Raw genomic sequence first — 10,948 nt, 5'->3', positions numbered from 1 at the left:
AAGCATACTTTTGCATTGTTACTGTTCAATGGCGCTACTGGCCTCAGCTTGGTGACCAAAATTACAGAAGGCTGCCTTACTCTAATATTTAGAGAGCTCTGTGTGAAGGAAACTTACCATTTCATTCTCTCAACAAGCCAACTTGGCCCCATTGTGGGAAGCTCATTAATTTCAAATGGAAAATAAACAGCTCAGAAAAGGATGGGTGGGATTTTGTCTTCCTCTTTTTCCTGTAAATTAGAGGAAAATGTGTTTTGGCTGAAAGAGGGGTTGGCAAGAGATTCAGCTCTCTAAAGGAAAGCCAGTATTAAGAGCAGATTGGTTATGGCACCTCTGAAAGCAAAACCTCCCAGTATATAACAGTAAATGGTACACGTCTGCATTTGATTTGTTCCACATTTTTATAACAGACAGTTTTCTCTGATGCTTATGTCATAAGAGGGATTTCCATTAGACAAGTGTTCCCCAGGCAGTGGCTTATGGACCAAAAGCAGCTGGGTACTAGGTTCCATTGGCCCACCCGGCTTCTTTTCTCCTTGTACTGGCTCTTTGTGCTTCTCTCCCTCTGCTGTATCCAAATCTGAATTATACATACATACATACATACATATATATATATATATGGTCTGGGTCAATATTAGTGAGTGAATCTACTGAGGAAATATAGAAAAGGAAAATTAAGAAATTTTATTATTCAGGATAGTAATAATAAAAATAGAACCAAAAATTACCTAATGGCAAACTATATAATCTAAAGAGAAGCAAATTAATTATACACAAGCTAGCTATGTCTGCAAATGAAGTCTTTTCTCACTTTCCCCCATAATATTTTCTCTGCAGTCTTTCTCTTTTCTCATATTTATTCTTTTCTTTCCATTTTTTCTCTCTCCCTTATTCCTCATAATTACTGTCTATGCCAGCCTGATTCTGCCCCATAACTTCACTCCCTCTTGTAGTCCATAATAAACGTATACATTTGTGAGAAATAGTCCTGACTCCTAATTGCCATCATTCCAGAAGGAAAATGGATATGAAGGAATCACAAATCATGGGACTGTTATTCCAATTACAGTCACCTAGAGATTCCTGTGCAAATTTTCATGTTTGGGGTTCTTCTATTTTTCTCCATTGGCTATTTATGGTAGGCACAGAGAAAATTTCCCATGATGAATGGGTATGTTTCATTCAGATTTGCAACTTACAAAGTCACTTTCATATTTGAATGGATTACTTTATACCTTATAAAGAATATAAAACTTTGAATACATTTATTTACATATTATAGAAGATCTGAGACCTTTAAAAGCTCATTTATGTGCAAAAAAAGTCATGAAAGTAGGAGAGCCAATAGTAGAAACAATAAACTTGACACCAGGGCATAAATTTCCCTTTTCCCCACACATTCATTTGTATGAACCAAAAAGAGAAACAGGGTTTTAGACGTTGTGGAATATTGAACTCCAGAGTTGTTATTAGGCAAATGGCCATTCCTTGGTTATAAATAAGGCCTAGCCTGCAAAGGGGAAGATTTAGGAAATGTAATGAATGGTCACCATAAAAGATGAGGTCTTTTACCACAGGGATAAATTGTCAAATATGGAGGCTAAAGCCCAAAGCTTGCCCATATGATCCTCCTCCACCATCTCCCACACTCTATCAGGAAGAATGCAGGCCACAGAATTAAGGGGAAGCTGAACTGGTTAGGTTTATGCCAGTCCTAATTACCCTAGCAAACTAGGGAACAATTTAATTGTGCTTACTCTTTCTGAAAAAACTGTATCCTAGCCAGGGATTGCAGCACCTAGGCTTGAATCTGAGGGTGATAGAGATTATGTTTGCCCAATGAAGTAAGTTTGAATGAGTCCATAGGATAATAGGATCATATATTTAAAGTTGGTAGAGATCTTAGAGGTCATTAAATCCTCATTTTACAGATGAGGAAACTGAGGGTTACATAGCTAGTAAATGTATGAAGCAAGTTTCAAGCTCAGGTCTTCCTAACTAGGTCCAGCACTGACCATTGGTATAATGGTCGTGATGAAGGGTGTCTGCCTTGTCAGTTATCAGAAGTCTTTTTCTTTTAAGTTTTAATTTGTTTTTAACACTAATTTTTAAAATTTTGAGTTCCCAGTTCTCACCCTCTCTCCAGCCCCTTCTCCATGCATTGAGAAGGCAAGCAATATATCAATTATACATGTGAAATAAAGCTATGAAAATTAGCTATGTTGCAAAAAAAGAAGCAAGAAAAATAAAGAGAAAAAATTGTGCTTCATTTTGCACTCAGAGTTTAATAGTTCTCTTTTGAAGAAGATAGAATTTTTCATCATGAGTCCTTTAGAATTGTCTTGGATCGTTGTCTTGATCAAAGTAGTTAAGTCTTTCATGGTAGGTCATGGTTACAATATTGTTATTATATATAATGTTCTCCTGGTTCTTCTCACTTCACTTTGTATCAATTCATATAAATCTTCTTAGGTTTTTCTGAAACCATCTTGCTCATCATTTCTTATAGCACAATGGTATTCCATCATAGTCATATACCATAACTTGTTCAGCCATTCCCTAATTAATGGACATCTCCTGAATTTCCAATTCTTTGTTGCCACAACAGAACTACTATAAATATTTTTTTTGTGCATATAGGTCCCTTCCCCTTTTCTCTGCTGCTTTAGGTTACAGACCAAGTAGTGGTATTTTAGGGTCAAAGGTTATGTGCAGCTTTCTAGCCCTTTGGCTACAAATAGTTCCAAATTGTTCTCCAGAATGGTTGTACCACTTCAGAATTCCACCAACAATGCATTAATATTCCTATTTTTCTTCATTTCCTTCAGCATTTGTTATTTTTCTTTTGCTGTTAATGTTAGCCAATCTGATAGGTTTAACACAATACCTCTGAACAGTATTAATTTGTATTTCCCTAATCAGTAGTGATTTAGAGCAATTTTTCATGTGACTATTGATAACCTTGATTTTTTCTTCTGAAAACTTCCTGCTCATATCCATTGACAACTTAACAATTGGGGAATGACTCTTATTTTTATAAATTTGATTTAATTCCCTATATATTTGGGAAATGAGTCCTTTATCATAAAAGCTTACTATAATTTTCCCCAACCCCATTTTCTTGCTTTCTTTCTAATTTTGGTTGCATTGGTTTCATTTGTCAGAAGTCTTCTATTAAAAACAAGTGCCTTAGGAAGGGATTATACCTTAAACACCTTAAAGCCCAATTCCTGATGAGACACGTAGAAGACACAGAACTGAAGGAGAGAGTATGAGAGTTACATGAAGCTGGCAGAGTAAAAGCTTGGAGGAGAGAAACTATTTGAAATAATTGAATATGGAGAGTTTAAGGAGATAGAGAGTTTGTGTTGCTGAAAACCTCCCTTCTGGACTACAGGAACCACCACTCCTCCATTCCCAGACAGTAATTCTCTATCTCCTATTTCCATTTGACTGCTTTGCAGATGCCTGTCCCCTTTCCTTCTGGATATGGGGAAAGTCTTTTGTTATGTAGACATTTACTTTGATTTTATAAAGGGTATTAACCACAGTACTTTGTCAGAATTTGTGCACTTATGTAAATGCAATTGGGAGAAGTCAATTGAGGGGAAAGCATCCACAGAGAAGAGAAGTATAGATCTAACACTAGGGTGTTATCCCTGGATGGGATCTCCAAGCTAGAGAGAGACAGACACAGAGAGAAGTACAGATTCTCTGATATGACTTCTCAGAGCAGAGAAAGAGTGTTTATGCTGGGAAACCCAAATAAATAATGAATCAGTAGTAGGATGAGGGGCGTGACAGCTAGGAGTGGTTGAACAACTTTGATAATCATGATATTCCATGACTATTACACCAATATAAAAATCTATTTAGAACAATACCCTCTAAGATTTCTGGGTCACAGACATGCTCACAATGCCTGTATAATAAAGTCGGAGACATATCTACTTTAATACTTTTAAAAATTTATAAAAGACAACTTTTTTGTTTGTCTTTGTTGTCTGAAATTAACAATGCAAGTTTGATCTTTAAACAATAATTATTCCCCAGAACATGTTATGATTCTTGCATGTAATGGGTTGTCCTATGTCTTACTGAGGTCCCTTCCAACTCTTACATGCTATGATTCTGTGATCATTAATGTTTTCAAGTATCATGACTGGTAACATCTTTGAAGTGCAGTGGGGAATCCAGGGAGGAAAGGCAAACTAGAAGCATTCCCCAAAGTGGAGCCAGGGACCTACAGCAATACCAGTTTGGGTGAGGGAAGATAGATGAAGAAATATTGAGTAAGGAGCCACTATGGACACAATTTATTAACCAAGGCTAGTCTAGGAGCATAGGATATCAGATGGCATCTCTGGATCTGAACCTGGAATACTGCTTTGGGCATTAACTCAGTGCTCAAGGTCAGGGACTGTTTTGTCTTTGTACCCTCAGCACCTGGGTGCCTTGAATATAGCAGGCATTCAATAATTGATAATTGAATTGTACTGGATTGGCATTAACCAGTCTTTTAAGCTAGCTGGATCTATGTGACCCAGATTGACCAAAATTACTCAGCTGAATACTGACAATAAGATGTTTAAAACTTTTTTTTGTCTTGGGAAAACTTACTTGGACTTTATCATTGAGCTAGCTTATGACATAAATGTGATGGGAGCAATATCCTAAACCCTAGTCCCCATGGAAGGTAGGCTAGGTTTTCCTTAAAAGGTATTGAATTCAAGATGTAATTGGCTCATGGGACCAAGAACTTGGGCTAGAATACCTTCTCTCATTGCTGAGTTCCTCTCAGAGTCTTCATTTTGAGGAAGGTGACAGGCCTGCCATCCTTCATTCCCCTTCTGGAATCGCCTCTGACTTTCTGGACTTCAATGCTGTATGTCACCTGCCTTGGCTCCTAGGGCTTCCTTACCCTAAAACATGCACACATCAATCCCTGTGACCTCCTCATCTCTTAGCTGTCACAGGCCTTTCTCTCATTGGTAAATTTCTCCTGGGGTCTCCACTCTGAATAGGGTCCCAGGCCAGTAAAGTAATCCTTCATTCTCCTGCCAGCTTTGATCTGCCTTTCCAGACTTTGACGATACGCCTCCACATGTGGGTACCTTCCCCTCTCAACACCCTCCTATTTTTTAGCTCCCTTTTCTGTGTTGCTGTCTTCCCTCATTATAGTATAAGCTACTCAAAAGCAGGAACTTCTGTCTTAATTCTTATATTTGTACCTTCAGCACTTAGTTTAATGCCTCATGAATGTAATTTTCTGGTGTCCTGAGTACAACACATCCATGACATTCTCCAGGTGGTCTCTAATGATGACAGGCAGACCACTTTGGGCACCTTAGAGTCAGGAGAACTTCACTGAGCCCAGTCAACTCACACTGTCCTCAATGCTAATTGTTATTGAATAGTCTTCTCCTACTATAGCTAAGTAAACTTCTTTTTTTAACTCTCGAATGACCTCCTAGTCTCCTTTTATGCTAAATTCAGACTTAAACTACCAAAGGACTGGCCTGAGTCAGGTCTAGCCCAGAACAATAAGAGACTTGGGGGGTGGAGCCAGGATGGAGTAATAGAGGCACAAACACGGCATGGGCTCGAGCTCCAACCACTTCCAATACCTGTAAAAAAATGACTCTAAACAAATGTTAAAGCTACAGAACCTACAAAGTGACAGAGACAAACAAATCTCTCGCTGAAGGCAGCCCAGCAGGACAACAGGAAGGGTCTATTGCAGCGCTCTTTGAGCGGTGCTGGCCCCAGGGCAGCCCTGACCAGCTGCAGCCAGAGCAGACTTCAGGAGAGTGAATCACCAGCAGCTGTGGTGGTTTCCAGATTTCTCAAACCATAAATGCCAAAGACAAAGTAAAAGGTCAGTGTGGGACTCTGTTGGAACAGGAGGGGATAGAAGAGCCTGGTCTGGCCTCTGCCCCCAGGGTAAGAAGTGGCAGAGGTGCAGCAGCTGTGAGGCTGCCTCAGGAGCTCCTGGCCTGCAGACCGTAGGGAGATCAAGAGACCACTCATAGGGTAATCACTCTTACTTTAACCTGCTTGGATCTGCATCACAGTCTTGGGTGGTTGTAAGGTCAAGCACAAGCAACTTCCACGTTCGGATTATGAGCATAGCAAACTCCATTTATTCAGTGACAGATTAAGGCAAAACATTCATAGATAATCAAAATCAAAATACAGGATAACTCAGTCATTTATTAAGTTCTCAATTCAATCACAAAGTACTAAGGTCCAAGTACTCAACCCCTGGAAAATATATTCATTTAGTCAATCACAAAGTCTTCTCTCTATTCAACTGGAGATTAGTTTCCAATCATAAACAAAGTACATTCATTTGGTCAGTCACAAAGTATAAAAGTCAAAAGATTTTCATCCCTGGATCACAACTGAATTACAATACCATCTATCACCACCAAGAACCTTCTCAAAGGGGTAGTGGAGAGCACAAAGGCCGTCTACCCCTAAGACACAACAAGGTTAAAATATCATCACAGCATTCAATACCCAAGGAGAGGTCTTTTCTTCATCTTCTGTGCCATGCCAAGTTCTCATCAATCTCTGTTCCTAGGAAAACAAAGCTTAACAAAGCCACAATATACATTGCCAGTGTCCTCATCAATTCACTATCTGTCTTCAGAACAGTCTCAGGACTCCTGAAAATATCAGCAAGACCCTCTTCCAGGATTTCTGTAAACATACAACAAGAAGATCCTCCTTCAGGGCTTCTGAACTAACAGCAAGGTTCCAGGACCTCTGCAACAACAGCACTGTCCTTTACCAGCAGACGAATCTGGCAAAGTAACATCAAAACAGACAGAAAAAAATACCAGCACCACAGTCATGCCTCCTCAATTCTTGGCAGCTCTGGGTGGCATTTCTCAAAAGTCCTGGGCAGCTCCAACTGGCCCTCAGCAATCTGGTTGGCTTTGACTTATTCTCTCTCTCTCTCTCTCTCTCTCTCTCTGTCTCTCTCTGTGCCTCCATGATGCTGCTCCCAAAAGTTCTTCTGGCTTCTCTCTGCTTGGGCCTCTCTCTAAATCCACAGCACCAGCTCCTCCCAGTTCAGCCCCCTTTCTTCACATCAACAAGTCCATCCCACAAGTGGGATTCACAAATTCTGGGTTTTAACACTTAACCCGAAAACCAAGCCGATACAAGGGGATCTTTAAATTCCATTACCATTACAGTGGTGGTCCTGGAGTGTGTGTCCAGGTGCCAGAGTTTGTGGGGGCTGTAGAGAGGGCACCCTCATAATAGCTCTGGCAGATGCAAAGACACCAGAAATTTGGGACAAAGCTCTCTCCATTCTGGAAGTAGAGTTCTACCATGGCAAAGAGCTCAAAAGTCAAGTAATTGGCGGCAATATGAGCAAGCAGAAGAAGCACAAACAGACATAGAATCATTTTGGGGGGACAAAAAGGATCAAGGCATGGAGTGGGAGGAAGACAGAAAAGTCAGAACTCCTGCATCAAAAGCCTCCAAGAAAAATATGAACTGATTACAGGCCATGGAGAAGCTCAAGAAGGATTTAGAAAATCAAGTAAGAGAAGTGGAGGAAAAATTGGGAAGAAAAATGAGAATAATGCAAGAAAATCATGAAAAGTGAGTCAAAAGCCTGTTAAAGGAGGCCCAAAAATACACTGAAGAAAATAACACCTTAAAATAGACTAACTCATATGGCAAAAGAGGCCCAAAAAGCCAGTGAGAAGAAGAATGCCTTAAAAAGCTGAATTTGCCAGATGGAAAAGGAATTTCAAAAACTCACTGAAGAGATTAACTCCTTCAAAATTAGATTGGAGCAATTGGAAGCTAATGACTTTATGAGAAATCAAGCTACAAAAAACAGATCCAAACAAATGAAAAAATAGAAGGCAATGTGAAATATCTCATTGGAAAAACCACTGACCTAGAAAATAGATCCAGAAGAGATAATTTTAAAATTATTGGACTATCTGAAGGCTATGATCAAAACAAGAGCCTACAGGGCAACTAGGTGGCACAGTTGAATAGAGCACCAGCCCTGGAGTCAGGAGGACCTGAGTTCAGATACAGCCTCAGACACTTACCACAAAAACTAGCTATCTGATCTTGGGCAAGTCACTCAACCCCAATTGCCCTCCAAAAAGAAAAAAGAAAAAGAAAAAAAGAGCCTAGACACCATCTTTAAAGAAATTATCAAGCAAAATTGCCCTGATATTCTAGAACCAGAGGACAAAATAGAAATTGAAAGAATTTACCAATCACCTCTTGAAAAAGATCCCAAAAAGAAAGCTCCTAGGAATATTATAGCCAAATTCCAGAGTTCCCAGGTCAAGGAGAAAATACTGCAAGCAGTCAGGAAGAAACAATTTGAGTATTGTGGAAACACAATGAACATAATACAAGACCTAACAGCTTCTACATCAAGGAATTAAAGAGCTTGGAATATGATATTCTGGAGGTCAAAGGAGCTAGGACTAAAACCAAAAATCACCTACCCAGCAAAACTGAGTATAATGCTACAGGGAAAAATATGGTCATTCAATGAAATAGAGGATTTTCAAGCATTCTTGATGAAAAAACCAGAGCTGAACAGAAAATTTGACTTTCAAATACAAGAAACAAGAGAAGCATGAGAAGGTAAACAGGAAAAAGATATCATAAGGAACTTACTAAAGTTGAACTATTTACATTCCTACTTAGAAAAATGATAATTGTAACTCATAAGACTTTTCTCAGTATGAGGATAATTGAAAGGAATATATATGTATGTATAGGAGGGTATATGTATATATAAAAATATATGTAAGTGTGGGCACATGTATGTTCACATATACATAGACAGAGGGCACAGGATGAATTGAATATGAAGGGGTGATATCTAAAAAAATAAAATTAAGAGGTAAGAGAAGAATTTATTGGGAAAAGGAGAAAGGGAGAGATAGATTAGGGTAAATTATCTCATATAAAAGAGGTAAGAGAAAACTGTTACAATGGAGGGGAAAAGCAGGAAGGTGAAAGGGAATGGGACAACCTTACTCTCATTTAATTTGGCTTAAGGAGGGAATAATATACACACTCAATTGGGTATCTTACCCTACAGGAAAATGAAGAGGTAGGGGATAAAAGGGGAGATGGTAGAAGGGAGGGCAGATTGGGGGAGAGGGTAGTTAGAAGCAAACATTTTTGAAAAGGGATAGGGTCAAAGGAGAAAATAGAATAATTGGGGGGGTGGGATAGGATGGAAGGAAATATAGTTAGTCTTTCCAATATAACAATTGTGGAAATAATTTGGGTAACTACACATGTAAAAACTATATTGAATTGCTTTTTTCCCAGTGGGGGTGGGTGAGTAGAGAAGAACGTAAAAAATCTGGAACTCAAAGTTTTAAAAACAAATGTTTAAAAAAAGTTGATTTTTACATGCAACTGGGAAATAACATATACAGGCCCTGGGGTATAGAAATACATCTTGCCCTACTAGAAAGTTAGGGGGATGATGGGGAAGGGTATAAGAGAGAACAGGTTAGGAGAAGGGGTATTCAGTAAGCTTGCTATTTTGGGGTGGGGGTAGGGGAAAGATGGGGAGAAAAAATTGTACCTCAAAATCTTATGGAAATGAATGTTGAAAACTAAAAATAAATAAATTTAAAAACAAAAATACACACACACACAAACAAAAGAAACTTGGTTATCTAATTTTATTACTTATTGACAGTATAATTATTCATTGTGGAATGTATTTCTGCCTCAAGTATAAGTTAGAGGAGGTTACTTTTGAGATAGGGAGGGAAAAGAAGGGAAGAGGTGTTTAGTAAGCACCTATCATATGCCAAGCACTCTGCTAAGTGCTTAACAAACATGATCTCATTTGATTCTTACACCTTGTGAAGTGGGTGCTATGATCCCCATTTCACTCTTGAGGAAACTGAGGAGTCAGAGGTTGTGACTTGCCCAAGGTCACACAAGTAGTGAGGGGTGCTGGGTTCCAGGCCCAGCATTCTCTCCACTGCACTCCCTAGCTGCCTCTATGTCTGTTCTAATTCTAGTAGTTTGTGCCAGAAGTGTTCAACACACCTGCCTGCTTTCAGCACTCCTAAGTGTAACCCAAACCAGATTAAAATGTATTGGGAAATATTTAACCAAATAAATAAAAATACAAGAGGACAGAGATACTGCTAACATATGATTTTTTTAGGTCTGCAAGGATCCTTATGTACAGTTTGTTGTTTTTCAGTCGTTTTCAGTCGTCTGACTCTTTGTGGCCCCATTTGGAGTTTTCTTGGAAAAATACTGCAGTGGTTTGTCATTTCCTTCTCCAGCTCATTTTAGAGATGAGCAAACTAAGACAAACAGGGTTAGGTGACTTGCCCAGGGTCACACAGTGTCTGAGGCCAGATTTGAACTCAGGAAGATGAGTCTTCCTGACCCAAGGCCCTGCACTCTATCCACTGTACCACCTAGTTGCCCCCTTTTGAATTTGATACCATTGGTCTATGCTATGGTACATTTTGTTGAGAAAACCTCTTGAATCTGAAATCCAACTCTCCACCAGGCTCGCTATGCTCAAAGAAGACTTGGAGATTCCTGAAGGGAGGACTCCTATTTGAAAAGTTCCCAAAGGGGGCTTCACAAAAACTGGAGTCTCCTGTCACTGATTCCGCCCCACCCTTCACATAGGGCATTAATTTCTCCCAATAAGGAGAATCCCATACCAAAGGGCTTTGGTTACAGGTCAAAATTCATTTGGGCACTTGACAAAAGAAGAAAAAATGGGTGCAGACATCAATCAGGCATTGCTTCACCAACCGAATGAAGTTAATTCTATTAATCTCAAACATATCCTTTGTTTTCTTTGAACAAAATAATAAAGCAAATAAAGCTGTGGAAGAAGTCATTCTTGTGAGTCAATGGTTGCCCTTCCATAAAGCGAGCTAAGGACACTTGA

The sequence above is a fragment of the Petaurus breviceps genome, unplaced genomic scaffold (assembly GCF_028583685.1).
Source record: "Petaurus breviceps papuanus isolate PSGF00001 unplaced genomic scaffold, PetGlider_PUasm1.0 178, whole genome shotgun sequence".
NCBI classification, from domain to species: domain Eukaryota; kingdom Metazoa; phylum Chordata; class Mammalia; order Diprotodontia; family Petauridae; genus Petaurus; species Petaurus breviceps.
This window is presented reverse-complemented; position numbering follows the sequence as displayed.